A 20,075-nucleotide genomic window follows, 5' to 3' on the forward strand; every position below is an offset into this window, starting at 1 on the left:
AAGTGCAATCATCAATTTTTAGTCCACGTCTTAAACCAGAATGTTTTGATGGATCACTTCATTTTAGATCTCCCAGTTCCGGTAGAAATCATTGTTGTAATCAAGCCGGCCTGCCCATGAACATGATAAACGGAGAATGTAAAGAGCTAAAATAAATTTTGAATGTTGTCATATATTTAAACTGTCAATTCCTATCGAAATCCGTTAGCCAGGAGTTTGTCTCTTCGCATATACGAGTAACATACTTAACCATTTTTATTGTAGAAATGTACCTTTTTTTAAAAAAAAATAATAATAATAAAAAAATAAATAAAGGCATTTCAAATATTCTGAAAGATTGTTAATATATATATTTTTTTTAATTCGTGGCAGAAAATCGCAACAGAAAAGCAACCGAACAGTTATTTTAAGAATTTATTAGAATATAAGAGGAGGTAAAAAAATACCCCCCCCCCCTCCTCCAACTTGCAATATATCACATTTTTAGTAGTTTGTACAGTTAGTCTTAGCATTCCTTATGTTTTGAAATGCCATCTTTCTGGCTCTGTATCTAAAAGTAGAAGCGAGCTAAGGTACAGTTGCAACAACCCTTCTGGTTTAAAAAAAAAAAAAAAAAAAAAAAGATAATTTATTACCAACAAAGAAAAGAGTAAAAATACAGAGTCGAAAGCAGAAAAAGAGTTCTTGAAAGCCGAGCATCACTTTAATTTTTCCCCCCTCCAGAGACGTGTGCTTAAAAACTCCAAGGAAGCAGGAAGACAGAAAGGGCCTCTTCAAAATGACGTGTAAATGCTTACGACCAGATGCGATACACAGGATGTGAAACATAAGTGTCAAGATGTCACTGAACATAAAAAGGAATAATTTACGACTTGGTTACATACTTTTGGCAAGTATTCAGGCCCTTTCTCGGCATTGCTTTCAAACATTTCGAGAAATCTAATAATTCAACAGTATAAAATCCATCAATAATTTTAGTGTAAGAAAACAGAGAAAGCCATATTCCATTTTTTTACTAGTTATAATACTGCATATTTCGCAAAGTGTTAAAAAAATTATTATATTTGAATATCTGATTCAACTGACAACAGCAATGAAATGTATTTCGTGCAGTAAATACAATTATTTTAACAATAATATTCATTGCAACATTATTTTCTGCTTAATAGTGAATTTTTTCAATGTTTCTTTGCATAGAAGAAAAAGCTTCGTCACTTAATAGTAGTAAAGAAAAACTGTTTAAGCTTTATTCTCTTCACTGAAAATCTAATTTCATCAGTCTTATTTTGAAATGATTCGATTCTAATGCCATTCCATTTATAATTTTAAAGTAGTCATCCAGAAAAATAAATTATTAGGAAAACCAAGTTTACAACTATAACTTTATGCGTTTCATTTCCAATGTTTTGAATTATAATTAATTTGAAAATTGTAATAAAAAAATTTCGAGACAAGATCTTTTGTTATCAAAAGGTAATATTTAATCCTTTATAAACGAACTTACACGAAGAACAAAGTTTAAAATGTAGTTGGTTACATGAAACGAAACATGGTTAGGTTATAAAAATTTGTCAATCTTTTTATGCGGATTTTTTAAATCAACCTTAATTGTTCTAAGGAATAGAAGGAACATTTTTTGAAAATAGTCAAGTTAATTATGACAAATAATGTGGAGAAAAGAACATTTAAATAAATTTCAACTAATAATAAACGATAATGTTCTGAACAAAAAAGTTTTTTGAAATTAAAATAAGACTTAGAATGCAGCATGGAATTATCTCTTTGCAAAATCTACTAAATGAACTGCTGGACACTAACAAGTACATCATTGATATTATTATTTTCTGAATTGCTGAGAGAAGAAATTTGAAAAAGCAAAACAAATGCCGAATATATGAGTCGAAAATCTTTATTCAATAAATATTATCACAATTTCAGGTTCAAAATATGTTCCTATGTTACCCTAAGAAAGAAAATGGTAAGGAAAACTGACCATGAAGGGTTGGCCAAGAAGTTACATCCTGAACCTAAGTCAGAGTAATTGAAAAACACCCATGGCAACAAGATCTATTATAGAAAGGCAACTTACAAAGTAAAAAGATAACTTTAAAAAAAAAGCAATGAGCGAACCAACCCAAAATAATAATAAACCCACCTTGCTTTCTTAACAGTTAAAAATAGAAATTTGAAAAATCACACTATATATCAGAAAAGTATCAACAAAACTTCTTTTTATAAATATTATTACCATTTCAAAGACTTATCAAACAATTAAAACTTGATTTATACTTGAATCACAAATGCAGGCAGGTCAACAAAAATTTCATTGAAAATTTTATTTTATTTTATTGGAGCTGTCAGACTATAGAAACTAAAAAAATCCTTGGGACATTCAGGCGAACGGAAAAAAAAAAGTCTACAATGCAAAAAAAAAAAAAAAAAGATAAATGAGAAACAATGACCCAATCACTAAATAGTGGCAAAAACCTTTGTTATCGGTCACTGCAACTTCCAGCTGTTGAATTTTGTAAATTTCAAACTCCTTGCGATATGATGACAGCAACTCCATTTTGTTATTATTAGAATCGTTTCAAGGGATAGCACCTTAAATAGATGATTATTTGGAAACCAAATAGATCTATAAATTAAGACGTAAAGTAAACTCTCCAGCAAATGTTTGGTTGAAAAAATATCTTATTTATGGGCAAAGAAGTTGAAAAGCACCCATTACAACCAGACCATCAAAAAGAGAGAGAGAGAGAAAAGAAAGAAATAGAGCCCACAAAGCAAAAAAAAAAAAAAATAAATAAATAAAAATAAAAAAAAATGCAGCTTTTAAAAAAGTGACAATAACGAGCATGCTCGTCCGATAGTAAGTAGTACCAACCCCTGCCATCGATATAACCGCTTTCAGAGTTGTTGAAGGGGGAAATCTCACACATTTCGCCTTTCATTAAAAAAGAAAGAAACACCTACTGCCAGAAAAAAATATCCAACCCTCAAGAAACTCCACTAAAAAATTGGTCATGATAGATGATGTTCAGCAGAGCGGGCGGACACCGAGAGCGGGAAGGGGGGGGGGGGCCTCTCAGCGTACATTTGTAGCCGCAATAAAACACAACACGCGCGCTATCTGTATCGATAGCGAACAGCTGATAGATAGATATAAATGTGAGTCAGACTTGCCATCCATTAATCTCTCCAGGAAAAGGGTGCTCTCCAGCAGCAGAACGCGGGATACACACCCCGAAAATAGATGGCCCCGACCCTGCAGAAAGGCACCACAACGCTGTAATTGATTATCCTAAGACATTTGTATAAGGAAGGTATTTCTGACAATCTCGCCCCTTGTTGTTTTCCCATGAAACGAAGCATGATTGAAAGACCAGCAGGGGTGGCTCCCCCGACCAGACATGGATCAAAAGGCAGACTTGGAAGATTCAATAATCTTTCATTTTGCATCCAAATGAAATCAGGATGCCTTTATTTACGCATTTGTTTTTCATTAAACACAATGAAATATATAGTAGTTTCTTTTGTTAAGCATTTTCCTTTTGAACTGTGGATACTGATGTATATATAAAAAGAAGCTTCACAAATGAGTTACCTGTTATGTAAAGAACACAAGCATTTTCTTATCAAAATAAATTATTTTTAATATATTGTTAAACAAAATTAGAACTAAGTCTTTTAGGGGAGAATAATTACAATTTCACTGCAACAAACAATGTCATATCATAAAGGTGAAAGGTCATTTTAAACATATACAGGAAAAAAAAGCACTGATTTGCGTTTGAATTATTCTATACAGGTAAATATCCTTGAAGCTTGAACAGAAATACGTACGTAACTGTCCTTATTCTAATTTACTCTCTTGTAACCACTGCTTTAACTTTAGACAGACAGAAAATCTCGTGGTCACTTTCTGAGTAACTATCCATCATCAATGGATCTCCCATTGGGGGATTGGGGGTGGATGGTGATGGATTGTTTGCAGAAGCGGCAACTCCACACTCCTCCCTTCCACTAACTTATTTCTTTTATTATGATTGTTTTCTTTATTACGGGTACAAAGTACAAACCGGGACACTGGCAATGCATTTCTTTTTAAATCGGGACGATAGGGGAGGGAGTAAGGGTAGAATAGAAAAGATCAATTTGTATTTCGTCTCGTCTCAATGAAAACCAGAAATGGGAAAGCTTCCATCCACTCGGTGCATGAACATCTGTAGACCAATCTGTATCTGTCTTTCGAAACATTACAGGCGATTTTTGGAATGATAAGCATTTTATATAAATATGAACTTGATAATATATTTAATTTATTTTTCAGAAATATTACCTGTGAACTGCACTTTGCAGCGAAACGCTACATTTGTCCATCCCTAGAAAAAGAACAGTAGCGTTTTTTTTTAAGTGAATCAGAAGATGGGGGGGGGGATTTATTATTTGGGCACTGACATGTTAATAAGCCTCTTTTTGTTTTAATTGCAAAAAAGACTAATCATTCAAATTTTCCTACGTATATTTTTTAACGTGTATTATACGATATGATATGCAACCAAATATTAATGATTAACATCAATAAAAAAAGATTTTAAAATCCAAAATTGCTTTTCTGTCAACGTTTTGCCATGTCTAAGTGTAAATACCTCGAGTATAAGGTAGAGAATGCCCGACTTACTATGTGTGATTTCGTCTTCCATGGAGGTAGAGAAATGTTGTCGGGGATTGGTAAACAGTTCCACAGCTGATACCGGAGCATACCGTGAAAGGGTCTATGCATGAGCGATTTATTGTGGAGTTTGCAAATGTCACAATATCGGTATTATCAAATGCTGCTGTTCGATCATTCGACTTAAATTGGACGTCTACGAAATAGTTTTTTTACGGTTATCTTATTAAAGATGGACAACATGTCGTCACTGAGCAAATTTTAATCAGCTATGATTTAAATTACTTCAATGACACATTCAAAAAAGGTAACAAGAAAGATTTTAATCACCACCTAACAAAGGTTTTAAGTCAAAATTGAATTTAGAGTTCTGCAGTTTTCATTTCTCAACTTCATATAAATTCATATAAATATGCAGGTCCCTAAACGTTTGCTTTGTTACATCCGCATTTACAATCTAAATAAAATCTTCCAAAAGCACAAGGATTCAGTGCCTTCGCGAATCCTTTCAGGTTAAGCACGCATTCAGCATGGTTTACTGAGTTACAAAATCGAACCCATTACAAAAGATCTATACTGCAGATCTATAACAGAAGACAACAAATGCAAGTACTGAAATCGGTGCCTTTCATCTTAGAGCCTAAGATGAAAATTTCAGACAAAATTTTCACAATAAGGTTCCCAGTCGGTTACGCCGCAGGACTCCAGTGCGGGGTGCGATGACCCAGAAAACCACCCCGTCGTCTGACAACTGGAGCACCCTTCCATTTATTCTAATGCACTATTCAGCTCCAAAGCCACCCTTCACAGCATTAATGCTAATATATTCAAGCGATTAAAGGGATGAATTTCACACTCACTTGGTCTCCTGCGACGCTAAGCTCTTTCGCTCCGGATATCCAGAGCTTTCCGCGATTTTTTATAAGCGCAAGATTCCTTCCTCCCCTCATCCGCTTTCGAGACTGAGTAATTCTCAATGGAATTTGATAATGGAGCGTGCCAAAAGCGATTTTACTGATCCCTGGTCTTCTGAGGGGCGTCAGCGGACTGTCCCAAATCGGTCATCTTTTCAGACGGGGACAAATAGAAAAAAAAAGTATTAAGATCGCAGCGTTTTGTCTGGCGATTTCGTAATCTGTTCCACTGCGGGACATCGGGGAAAAGAGTATGAAGTGAATATTTTGAATATCATTCTGAAGTATTCTGCGCAGCTATACTCAATAGCAAGGCATATGGCTAATTGGAATTGAAAATCTTGTTAAAACGTGCATAAAAGAGTATCCGGTAAACCTCGACGATACTTCAGTAAGAATAAATGTCCATGGAGAATGACAAGTAAGTCGTCATTATGAGAATAGTTCAAAATAAGGAGAGTCATTGTCAATTATTTTCATGTATAAATGAAATAAAGGAATTTGTATCCAGTTGAAAGAGGAAAGGGAGTAGAAAATTTAAATACTAATTTTGTGATGGTCTCTTCAGTAGAACTACGGCAGAAGACGCTATATCTTGCAAATCATGATGGATTGACTTACGGGATATAATGTATTATGTAGGGTTGCAAAAAAGCAGCACTGTTCAGAATGCTCTTCTTTACTAAACATACGAACTATTTTTTGTGCAAAGCTACCTCATTGCAAGCCATTGATATATATATATATATATATATATATATATATATATATATATATATATATATATATATATATATATATATATATATATATATATATATATATATATATATATATATATAAAACATCATATTACATGATGGAAATTAGCATTATATTCAAGTCAATAAGACGTCAGGTTTTTCGGCATATCAGCTACATTAGTGAAAAGTAAATATAAGCATCACCAAGACATAATATTTTGCCACCATTTTCTTTTTGTCACATTGGAAGCTAAGAAGTGAAATAAATGTATTGCTACTTTGTTCCTGACAGCAATTTTAATATTTGAATAATTTGTCGTGTTTAAACTAAAACAAAAAAAATTAGTCTAAAAAACTTAATAGTTCAATTTTATTTTTTTTATACAATTCGTGAAAAATTGCGTTTTTATTACCGAATGTAATGGCAATTCATAACACTGTATTTACTTAGAGCATTATTAACTACTGCTAAGTCTAGGTTTATGCTATTATTAGTGTTGAAGTACAGTCAGAAGTTTCTGGTAAACCGAGGGATTCACCTTTACTTTAACTCTCCTTCTTCCTATCATCATCATAACCAGCAAGTCGCCAAATCAAAATATCTTTCCGTTGAGTTAGCACTTCTATACTTCCTTAAAATTGAGAACATTTAATAAAATATGCAGTGCCGTCCAAATAGGAGTGGACTCTTCCAAATCGAGAAGGCAGTTCGAAATACCTTTGGAACGGAGTCAATTGAGTGCAGTTCCTTTCTTTGTCTCACAGATTATCCACGTTCTCTGTTCTGAGTTCAGTTCCCTTTCAAGGTCTCCGAGCGGAACGACTGAGCCGCCCGACAGCCAAAAACAACGAAATTGGCACAGAATGAAAGAAAATAAAGTAATGGCCCATAAGTAGCCCCAAAAAGTAGAAACGGGCGAATCGAACGAAAGAGATTGGATTAGATTAAGTTCTTTGGACAGAGATAATGGTACAATATTTATTAAAATACAGACAGTACGTGAAAATTTTAAATATTAGTGTTATATAGAATTAATAATTAAATATTAGTGTTATATTACGAATATATATTTCAGGATGCGTAGTATAAAACTGTGACAAATGTTAAGTACTTTTAAGCACTTTTTAAGCACATTAGTCCCCAAAACAAAGCACCTTTATATAAGTTCGCATACGTAAACTGTCTATTTTATAAGCATAGTATTTTTTTCTGTTTTATAATAATGCATAGTTTTATTGAAAAACAATCTCTTAAAACTTAATTTTAAATGCTTATACTTTAAATTTTAATATTTATTTCTGCATTTGCACAATGTCTTCTATTGTAAAATAATGCCTTTTTGAATTTGACAAAAATAAATCATAAAAATGAAAGAAAAAAAAAGTCAACTTTTATAAGATTAGCCATAAAGATCTGTGAATTTTTCCAACATTTCTTAAAATTAAAAAGTGTTATTTAGAGAGATACAACATTTCTGAAATTGTCGATAGTGATGTAGAAGCTCAGCATGACCAAATATTTTGTGTTTGATTTTTATATAAGCAATAACAAATACGATTCAACGTAGCTGGGAGGGAAAGAGTAAATTTCTTCTTGCACTTACTTATTCTCGCCATAGAAATGTATTCTGCTCTCTCACGCAGTTATACAGTCTCGCCCATCCTAATTGACTGCAATCCGGGAATCTCATGGAAACAGATCTTTGAAATAGAAATTAGACTGATTTATACAGAAAAATGGAGTGAGAGTTGAAAGGGCAGATTTTCCACGATTAAATAGCCGCGAATACTGCTGTTTTACGAACTTATTCTTGCAATGTTCAGATATCGTTTTTTTAAAAAGGAACTCAGAAACTTAAAATTCCCTGCATTTTCACGGTGCCTTGGCTACCCTGTTTGCAATAGAACACGCATCACGAATAAAGTTAATCAACAATGGAAATCTTGACGGGAAAAAAATATATATTACCAGTTTTCTTTCTTCAGTATCAAAAAGTGGTCACTCACCTGAAAAAAATAAAACAAAACGTATGAATATTTCATAACTAATTTAAAGCTAAGTAAATTCAACAAAAACATTTGTTCAAAATACATTTTTATCAAGAGTAAAAAAAATATATATATATATTTATTTTATAGTTCACATAATATAAGCATTATAAAATTTTGACATTTATTTTTTCATTATCTGATGTCATCATTCGCATAGAATAAAAAACTGTTTAAATGAATCTATTATCTGATATCAAAATTGAGAAACAATTTAAAATATTCGATGCCATCAAAAACATATAAATGCCCAACATTTCAAGAGTCTAAAATCAGGACACGAATAAAAAAGTCGATTACAAAACGTGAAAAAAAGTCATCCGAAAGTTTATAAAAGTAAAATAAAATCGGATATTTAATGATCCTTTTAAAATGCGGTTCACATAAGCAATATGAAAACAAGGATGAACACTGCCTTACAGCCGTCAGTTTACCAGGTATGAATCAAAATTATTATTTGGTTTTTAAGTGGAAGGATATTACAGGAAATGGGGCTGGAGCATACATGGACAGTGTGGGACTACTTGTCAATTGGCTATTTATAAATGTAAATGTTTATAGAGGGACCTTCAGAATTTATTTTTTCTATCAGTAATTAAACTCTTTGCTATTTTGCAAGGCACAGATTTTATTAAAACATTTCTTTATTTTTTCTTTCCTTGTATAATCGAATTGCTATGAGCCTTCAGATACGATCTTTGAATAGCTTGAAATCTTCTTTCACTCTGCCGTTTACAAAACATTGAGGAAGGAAGGACATCTGGTGGGAGATTCGCTGCAGTCTCAGTGCCAATGACTTGATGAGCTGTGCTAGCACAACAGCTAACAATCCTGTATATATCTTTTTGAAATATATGCATTTCAAGCAAAGATTTAACATCGCTAACATTTAAAATATCATTCCTCAACGAAAAAAAAAAAAAAAAAAAAAACCCCAAGTTGAATACTTTATTGTGACGCTGAAATTGTTTAGTTATATTAAAGGCTCTGTTTGAACTATTTAAAGCTATTTTGGACCCAAAACCGTGAAGAGAAGAAGGTTTTCTAATCGTCCACATCATTTCTTTGAAAGATCAGTGTATTATTTATAAGTTTAGAAAACGACGAGTGAATCTTTACACATTTACAATACCAAAGCGGAGTCGCAAATAATTTGTTGATAGAAAAGCGTAAAAGCAAAATAAATGAATAAATTTGATATAAGGATTCAATTATTTTATGAAGTTCCTAAATAGCACAATAATATAAATTCCTAGTTACTCATGGCTGCAAAGTGTCTTTTCACAGAAAAACTGAAACTGATTAATTTTCTAAAAGTCTTGTTTGAGGCTCCTTTTGTAGAAAGAAAACTTTCTAAATGCTCCTCTCCCACCCCGAAAAAAAAGCCAAAAATGCAATTTGGGTGGAACGAAACAAGGCGTAATCATTTTTGCCTTGCTGGACAACAAAACAACCTCACTTCCCTCCAGTGACAACAGACAATGCGAGAATCGATGACAATCAACACATCCAGATCGAACAACCATAACGATCTCGCCGACAATGGCACCTGAGACACGACTATGGGCAGGCGAGTGACCAGAAGAAAGTCCGGGATAAGCCAAGGTGCCAGCGGTAATTTCATTTGCGTCTTTTCGATGCGCTCGGCTGGCATTCACAAAAGCTCAGCCAACCGAGACCGATGATGACAGGAAATAGCACGAGTGGTACCACTGGAGCATGGCCAGATGCACGCTATCTGCTCTATATAATCGTAAAAATAATCTTTGGACCGTTCAACGGGAGGGTGTGTGTCATGAAAACATAATTGGGTAATATTCGCTACCGAAGATCTGGAGATGGTGCCAAAAGGCGGCTTGATGGGAACTTTATGAATTTAATGTTAGAATGCAATTTACACTCGTTTTGGCGACGATTCATTTCACCGGTAACCTATCCTTTAAAGCATGGAATTTTAAAACTAAAACTGTAAAAATATTTAGTTTATTACATCCTTTACATGCGATTACTGTAATGGTATAAGATTATCATCTGCTGGAAATCACATTTTGGAAGAGAGAAAATGGCGATATTTTTGTAATCGCTTCTTTTTTTAAAAAAAATGTTCACATTTAGTTATTTTTTTAATTACTTTATTCTGTTTACATCAGCTCCAGCGCCCTAAGGATGCTTCTAAGGCAAAATATATCACTTCTTCATCTCACAACACCGTAATCGCAAAATTTCTGTTGTTGTTGTTACTAATGGTCACTTATCATAGACAAGCCCGCGATGAAATCAGCAATTTTAAGCCGAGTTTATGCAGTAGCACCTGAATGTAAAGGCCCCTGAGTACCCGAGGGTAGAAGTCTGACTTCCAGCTCATATAAAGATAACACTCGCTTGCACAACCCTTTTTTATAGAGGGGGGGGGGGATCTTTAACACACCTCACAGATAGAATATAGGGTAAAGAACAACCATGCCTGAACCAGGACTCGAAACCGGGCCGCCCAGATTACGGGGAAAGAGCGCTACCCCTAGGCCAGGTCGCCGGGGCGAAAATGCGGTTTACGGGATGTTAATTAATTAATACATGATTGTCTTCATGCGGCTCAGAATTAAAACACTGATCATTTTGATTCGTGAGCCTTCTCCACCCATCGCGTGCCTTTGGAATGAAAATTAAGGTGCTCGATTGGTAGTTGTATTTCTCATGTGCTTTTGCTCCTTTCGAAAAAGCACTCAAGTAGCTTCAAAATCGACAGTTATTACATTAATTAGGATAAAGCTATCAATCTCCATCACTTCCCACTGCACCAACTTTTTATATTTTTTTTATAGCCAGCCTGTTTAATCTTATGATCATTAACGTTTTAAAAATATGAAAGGATCAAGTTATTTAACCTTTGTATTTAACCTTTCTATCATTTAAATCAACGGAAAGGATTGGAAGCATACCGAATCGAAGGCCACGCCTGCCCAATCCGTATTCTCAAATAATCTCATCCGGTCTTTACAGGATGGCGAAAAAGAGAATTAATCGTTCTTTTCGACCGAATATTCGTCCGGTTCTATTTGCAAAGAGAAAATTCTAATCTGCGGGTAATAAGCCCAGATGGGAGAACCCTAATCCAAAGTCTTAAAACTCCAGATCCTCGGGTTCATTCGCCTATCAACAGATCGCGAGAGGAACGTGCAACAGCCCTCCATTCCCCTTTCCACCCCCCACTTGGTATGGGGAGTGGAGGATCGATGGTTGTGACAAGGGGCTCCGCAGTCGCTCCCTAAATGGAAATCGAATGGAAATGTTCAGAGAGAAGAACGATGTCAAATCGTTTGGTATTTACAAGGGGATTCATGAAAAGGAGATTTCGGTGGTAAATTTTGCATTTTCTGTTCCATTCATTAGATTAATTCTCGTTAAAATAGTTAATGAAGCGAAGTTAGTTAGAGTCATACACATTCCACAGGAGAGGGGTTAGAATTAAACTTAAAGTAAGTGGATTAAAATCGATTGAGTCGGAGTAGAGGGCAAAGGATTCAATTAGACATGATGATTAAAATTTCAACGCTGATATGTGATGGGTTTCATTTTTTAATTAGCATGTAATCGCTTCTGAGTTGAAAGACAGTATGTTGAGTTTGAAAAATGTTTCCCAATATCCCATTACCCAATTGTCGACTCCATTTCCAAGAGAAAGAGACTACTTATCAGTGAAATAATTCTTTTCACAAATCCAAAGACTTGAAATAAGCATAGTAATAAATTTATAATATAATGCACTAATAAAGATTTTTAAAGATAAAAAAATGATAATAATTAATTTAATGATTTCCAAATGAAAAAAAAATGAATTGTAAAACTTGATTAACTGTTTAAACTCTTGCATGCGAACGCACCAGAGGCTAGTACCCTGTTTAAGAAACTTGATGTTGGTTTAAAATGGAAAATTTAGAGTCATGGTGACTTGTTCCCTCTATTCAATTCTTGCCAGAAGCTGTATTAGAGAAAGGAGATCTTTTGAATATATGGATACATGGACTTCACTATTAAACCCTTCGAATACAATGGCGAATCTGAATCGCACACCGAATTGATTAAATTTTAATTTTAAATCTGCAATTAAGTGAAAATATAAGGAAAATACTAAATTCACTTAAAAACGTTTCAATATTTCAAGTACTATGACAATTAAAGTAATAATTAATGTCCGAAATAGGATGTGTCATCTAATTCGGAAATAAATTGATAAGTCAAGGGGTTAAAGTGAAGGATATTGGAAACAGGAGAGGGTAATCAAAAATCTACAGATCTTAAGTTAATTGTACATCAGACATCGTCAGAACGTGTGGTCTGCCGTCTTGATTATGCTCATTGGTCAGTTAAGTTTCCATATGTACAAGTACATCAACAGGCTAATCAATTAGCTGATAAATTAACTCCATGATTTCGCTGATGAATTGTAAAGATGATCTTTTCATTCCAAACTCAAAAACAAGCTAATAAAGTGAGCTCTTTCCAACAAATAAGAGACTAAATATTATGTGTTTAAAGTAACGTCATTTGTAATTTTATAACTTACTTCACAATTTTTTTTTTCTTATTTTTTTTTTACGTTTTATTACTGTTTTGTCAAATAACGCACCATGTTGTTCTAACTAGATATCTTCAAATTCTAGAGTTTCTCCCATAAAAAGCATCCGTAGAGATAAAGCAAAGGGCAAAAGAGATCGTCAAGTAAGACATTCTCTCTTGTGTACATGTCTCAAATGTCATAAGATACATGTTGAAATGAATTTACTTTCATAACACTGAATAAAGTTTTGAATCCGTCTTTTCTAGCAAGGCAGCTAGAAAATGGTGGATGAATTTGCAATGCATATCGCTTTGAAATATTGGGATGTTTTACTTCTTCACGAAATAATGGTATTGCCTTCCTACTATGAATGATTCATGAGGTAAGGCTTTAATCAGACAATCCGTATCTCTTGATATCTCTCATATATTCCGAATGAAAAACAAATAAACAAAAACATGTTTATTGCTCTCGAAACATATTTTGTTTTGATTCAACTGAAATAAGTAAAAAAAAAAAAAATTTATTACATCAAAGTATTGCCTGATGAATTCCCAAAATTAAAAAATATATATATTACGAATAGTTACTTTTTAACCCTTCTGCGACGGGCGTGCCATATATGCATCACCTACGAACGTCTCTCACATACGGGCGGGACGTACCACTCCTGCATCGCTGGAAGTTGAGCTGAGGAGACGGGTGATGCATATGTGCATTTTAAGTTGGAACGATTTTTAACGGTCACTAGATGGCTCCCTGTGTCCGTTACTATGAAATGGAAACAAATATTTTTAGTATTCTGATCTTCAGTTAGCTCCTATCCCGTCTGCCTTTGGTATTTCATTCAACAACTATTGACTGAGATAAGTCAAAAATTAAAGAAGAACGAGAAAAAAGAAAAAAAACAAGAGTGAAATACAAAAAAAAAAAAAAAAAAAAAATTAAAAAATTAAAAAAAAAAGGCTGAATGTAACGAATTTTCAAGAAGCAAAACTAATAGAAAGTGTAAACAAAATAATGAAATAAAAATAAACTTTAAAAAAAATTACGAGCACATTCAACTTCAAAAATTCCAAACAGATAGGGAAAAGCAAAGATAAAATAAATAAATAAAGGCGCTGGCAAACTAGGAAAGATAAACCACTAAGTAAGAGGGCAAAGGTGTGAAAGTATAATGGAATTAAGAATCAAAGTTTACACAAAGCGACAGTAATATTTGGAAATAGCTAAGTATCTTGATTTTGTTAGAAAATAAAGAAGAATTTTACTGGAAACTGCTCATTTTAACAGCACTTTAAAAAACTTTCTGCCGTTCGTTTTCTGCGAATAAAAATTTATTACTATTATTTATTTCAAATATATATATATATATATATATATATATATATATATATATATATATATATATATATATATATATATATATATATATATATATATATATATAGTATTCAGAATAACTCAACTTTTAAAAAAATAGTCAGCAGACCGAATTTTATTTTCAGCATAGAGAAATGAAATTCTTATATATGATTTAGTGTCCAGTGCAAAAGCAACGAGTCATCAGAATTTTTCATTTCTCAAGACATTTGGACCTCATTCTTTTCTTTTCAGCAAAAAGAAAAAGAAATAAAAAATGTTACAAAACTTGTATTATTTTCCGCTATAAAGATGAAAAATATTTTGTTTTACTTTCTAAATTTTAATAGGAGTATGTTTTTGCCATTTTATTGATAGTAAATACTATTTAATATTTTAATTTCCAATATGAGATTTAAAAAAAAAAAAAGACTTGCTAGTACCACAGTTTTTTTCTGCCGGCGTCATGGCATAGGGGTAGCGCGTCTTCCCCGTGATCTGGGCGTCCCGGTTTGGGCATGGTTGTTCTTCTGTTGTTCTATCTGTGAGATGTGTGAATGTGCCCTCCTGTAAAAAGAGGTTGTGCAAGCGAATGAGTGATGCGTGAGTCGCAAAGTCGTACTCTTGGCCCTAGTTGGGGCTGCTATAAAAAATAAGAGACGTCCCCCTCAGGCTTAAATCGCTGTCTTCGTAACAGCGGGCTATAAGAAACAAACAAACAGTTTTTTCTTCACTTATCCATAATCAGTTGTTTTTATTAGTGGGGAATCTATTTTTTATGTCTTTAATAGGATGAGCTACGGCATGCAGAATAAATCAACACATTAGAAGTGGATACATTGAACTTTCAATTATTTACATTCTTAACAGTAAACAGAAAGATTCTAAAAAATGCGTATCATAAAACGAATTCTCCAGAAATCGAACAGCACTTCGAATATGTTTTAAGACACTGCGAGGAAACAATCAATGATTTTTCATCGATTCATTTACCCGTCACAAAATTACCTCCATTATTTATGTTTTTTTAAACAGGTGTATTTAATTTCAAAAAACATTTCAATATTTTTTTTTTCTCCATGTAAACAATTATCATGGTAAAAAAAAATTATAAACCAGTTTCATGGCTGACATTTGGGTACTATTTAACATTCTTCTTATATCCAGGAAAATCTTGCTAGTATTATTTATTTTCAAAATCAATCTAAGACTTTGTAATTTTAGATGTTACAGACTTCTAGCATAATATTTTTTTCCTCGCCATATTAGATTAAAAAATTTTTTTAATGAAACCGGAGTCCGAAATATCGCAATATTTCGGAAATTATTGGACTATATTATTGGAAAATACTTCGGACGCAATAAACTTCTACTCATTTTTGAGATATAATGTTTTCAGTTTTACGTGATCGTATATTATTTATTTGTAAAAAATATTATAATTAAAGTTATAGCAACTTTAATAGTGCACACACACACACAAACGAATTAATAACATCGGAATGCGCCAGTATATAAATGTAGTAATCAAACAACAAAAAAGTCTTGTTGTAAAATATATTTAAAAAATTATTAAAATTAGGGGACAATTGTACAAAAATAAAACTGGTATCACAAGAAAGCTAATTATTTAGATGCTGAAGGTGGTGGCAAGGGAGGGGGGGATGATAAGTGCACTAATATGGACCGAAGTTATTAAAAAAATTAATATCTTGATTAAATAACTAAATTTTTAAAAATTATTTTTAGTGAATATTTATCGTGTAATAAATAACTACCAAATATATTGGGTAGCTCTAAGTTCAACGGTCTAGACTGTTGTGTTTTGAATGACGCAGTTTACCGGTAGTAAATCCAAACACTGACGTGTTCAGTGTTAAACGTAATTTTATTTTGCTTACGTGGCGTCTCTTCAGAGTGGCGTTCCCTGTATCCATACCCAATGTCATGCCACTGCAAACGTGAAAAAAACTTTCATTATTTTTTTTTTTTTTTTAATATCTAAATTTGAAATACAATGAAATACAAACACTTAAAAAGAAATCCAAGTATAACATGTTGACTTCAATTAAAATTATATACTATATATGTGTGTGTATGTGCGTGTGTGAGAGTGCGTGCTTGTGTACTGATGTTTTTAAATCTAATTTAAACTTAATTAATTTCGTAATTTTTATCTTTCTTGTCTCTTCGACCACAAATTTGTGGTTTTACATTATATAAGAAAAATTATTTTACATCCATGATGATAATGCTAGATATTAAGTAGTAATGACCTTGAGTATTATATTCCCAGTTTTTTATAACTACATCAATATTGAGACAGAGTAAATAAATAATTTGTAATGGATTCAATTCATGATCAGGAGAGGTTCAGATCTCTCTTCCAAATCTTACACGTTAATTAAAGAATTTACATTCATTCAGTTCACAACTCTCACTTCTATTCTTACTCAAAGAATTAGAACACGATCTCCCAGAAATATATAATCCACTGTTAATCAGTCATTCTTAACTGCATCTGAATTCATATTCAATCTCCTAAACGGCGCGTTCTCTCATTATGCACTCTTTGCGTCCTAATTAGTTAAATGAAAGTTTTGTAATGGCTACAGCAACGGCCACTGCTTCCCCTCTAATAGCCTCACAATAAAAAATTCATAAGCCGTGCAGCCATCTTAATTTTAATCTACGAAGCATTAATCATGATTAAAGCGTAAACGGCTACGCAATTCTCTGCATGAGAATTATAGCATTATCCGCCGAAGTTATAGATGATGTACTCTTTTCAATGCTTTCCTTTCTTTTTGCTTTCTCGTGCATAAAATTATATAAAAAGAAAGCATTGTCACAAATTTCATCGAAATATTGAGTCATCTTCAATATTTTCTTTTACATCACCAGCTGCAGTGGTCTTTCCAAAACTTGCTTGCACGTTCACAAATAAAGTAGAATGTGTGGTTCAGATGGGTCAATTTTTTATTGGATTCGGCTCAAGATTTGATAGACATTTACACTATAGATTTAAATCGGTGTACCAAATTTTATCCATTTAGCTCTCTTCATTTTTTAATTATCGTGTTAAATGAACTTCGAACAGCTAGATAGGCAAACTTTATTTGAATAAATTTTCCTCAACATCTGATAGAAATCTGCAAATTTAGTGTATAAACCACATACCAAATTTTATCCATCTAGCTCAAAGTGTTAATAATTTTTCTGCATGGCAATTAAAAGATAAGATCATTCGTTCCGCAAGTTTGTGATACTTTGATGGTTTAGAAGTGCATCCTTCATACAAATCAATACACACAGTCAATGCACAGTACCTGTATAAATACTACAACTTATCAACATTTGAACAGTCTGAAAAAAAATAAAATGAAAGCATTTTTGCAAACTGAACTTAAAAAAAGAATTAGTTTTATAATTTTCTACTTCTTCATAAATTTTTTCGAAGTTGTAGCATCTTTTCCGAGAAATGCACTTTCATGTCAATCTACTTATGATTTAAAAAGAAATAAACAACTTGCGACCGTTAAAGCAACAAACGAATCTTTCTGGTGTTTACATCTTCACAAATTCCTGAGAAGCAACTTATGTGGATGACGCGCTGCTGACGTCAATGCCTGACGTGGCGCTGATTGGCTCGAGTCCAATGACCGGAGAAAGAGAATTATTTTCTTTATTTGAACAGAATTGAAGGAAATATTTGCATATTTTATAGATAAAAGATTACACATGGTTTCTGAAAAATGTCTATTTTATATGCTTAAAAACGAAATGGTTGCTTTTAGTTCTAAAATTAAAAATCACAGGAGTGAGCCATAGCACAAACCTTCTTTTTCGCGTGGAAAAAGAAGAAAATAATAACATTTTCCTTCTCGGCAACGTTTGGCAACCAAATTTACATTTTAAGATTACTTTTCTCGCACTTCGCAATAGCAAAGAATGCTTCTAGCCCATTTCTTTTTCTTCTTCATTTTTTTTTTCACTTTTTTTTCTTTACTCATTTCACTTTTACAGAAGTTATTTATTTTTGTTCTTACAACTATTACATTCCGTCAGAGCAATTCCTAATTTATTCGCTCTATTATATTCGCGTTCTTTGCTACTAAAGAAAATTCTGCATGAGTTTATAAAAGAAAAGAAAGAATAAGGAATAAAGCGAAAGTGACAGAGGAATATATTAAGATGGAAGAACAGCGGGAAAAATTTAAGAAGAAAATAAAAGAAAATGAACGTAGACTTCTAAAAACTCCCGTCTTTTTTAGAAGGGAAGCGTATCTCAGCCCCCCCCCCTCGACTAGCATCACCAGTGCTTCTCCTATGCTACTTTTTACCATAAGTCCCAGTTATGAGGCTGCGTGTTATTGCAAGAATTTCCGTGACTTGTAAAAGAAACTTTTGACGTTTTTAGAGAACTACTCTTTGGGGACACTGGCGGTTTCCCGGCATGCAGTTTTCTCTGCAGTTGACTAATGTAAGTATATGGAAACGCAAATATCTAAAGATCGAAAATGATGTGTATCGGGAAAGGTTTTTTTTCCTTCTTTCCCTTTTTATTTTTCTATCACGAATATAAGTTGACTAACATTTCTTTTTAAAGAAGATACAAGAATTTCAAGGAGACCTGATATACAAGCATTCATTTTTTTCCCCTCCATCGAATGTTATGAGCATGAAACACGCAACGATTTGAGCAAAGTTATTCTTTTGGCGCACTTTATATACTTTTTAAAACAACAACAGTTTAGTGCTTTGATGGAGACAAAAACCAGAGCATTGTTGTTTTTTTCTTCTTTCTCCCAACTAGAAATTTACGACATGCGATTTTGCGAACTTTTCAGAATTATACGCTGGTGTTTTCTCATGCTACGAGGTGGTCGTTATTTCAGTCGTGAACATTCCATTTTTCGGAGAATCCAGATATTTTTGAAAGTATTTTCATAAATTAAAAAAAATTAATAATGTTCTACAACTTCATTCGAAAAGCTTTTATAATTTTCCAGTTTATTTTTATTGTTTCATGCTTATGTAATATGAAGGTGTGCTTTATCATACTAAATATCTAATTAAAAAAGCGAAGAATAATCTGCGTTCCATGAAAAGTATCGAATAATTGATAATAAACAAACAATAATATTAAGCTTTTATAATTTAATCGATGTTTAATTTATAAAATACCAAAGCGAAAATTCAAAGTAATTTTTTTCGATACACAATTCTTAACATAGCAAGCATAAATTCAAAGGAGTATTTAAGCATTTAAATTTAGAACTAATTAAAAAAACTTAAACTATAAAATTTCTGTAACTATATTTTACATTGAGTAATAACCGACCAGCAGTAAGTAAAGATCTAATATTTCATTTTTTTAGAAGAAAGTCGTAATGATTAACAAGTTTAATTTAAAGTGGCTCGTATTTCATATTGCAGTCAATGAATGCTCACGTGATACACGTCAAATGCAGCCATGCCGATGCATCATTTTAGAAGAAATAGTAAAACTTACAGGAAAAAAGTGTCCATTAAGTGATATGACGTTCAGCGATTAAGTGATATTTACAATTACTGACTCACGCGTCAAGAATCAATTAGTGTTACAAGCTCCATTTCTTAACCTTTGAGCATTCCTTTTTTGAACATGAGATACCAAGTGGAAACAGCGGTATTGCAATCGTAAACAAATTAGATCACAAGAAATGGATGCAATTTTTGAGAAGAAAGCTAAAAGAAATACGCACAGATAAATGTAGTTGTGCAGTAGAGTT

General features: G+C 32.8%; 1 protein-coding gene across 4 annotated transcripts in view; it reads right to left on the bottom strand.

Annotated features, from left to right (window-relative positions):
- LOC129976053 (plexin-A2-like) overlaps positions 1-20,075 on the bottom strand; it is a 575,617-nt gene that overhangs the window by 517,955 nt on the left and 37,587 nt on the right. Inside the window, exon 2 of one of the 4 annotated variants that reach the window (XM_056089405.1) lies at positions 8,302-8,339. The exons of the other annotated variants lie outside the window; for them this stretch is intronic. The gene's annotated coding sequence lies outside the window, so the exon portion shown is untranslated. The remainder of the gene's footprint in view (positions 1-8,301; positions 8,340-20,075) is intronic. 4 annotated transcript variants of the gene reach the window in all.

This window comes from Argiope bruennichi, chromosome 7, assembly GCF_947563725.1.
Source record: "Argiope bruennichi chromosome 7, qqArgBrue1.1, whole genome shotgun sequence".
Taxonomy (NCBI): Eukaryota; Metazoa; Arthropoda; class Arachnida; order Araneae; family Araneidae; genus Argiope; species Argiope bruennichi.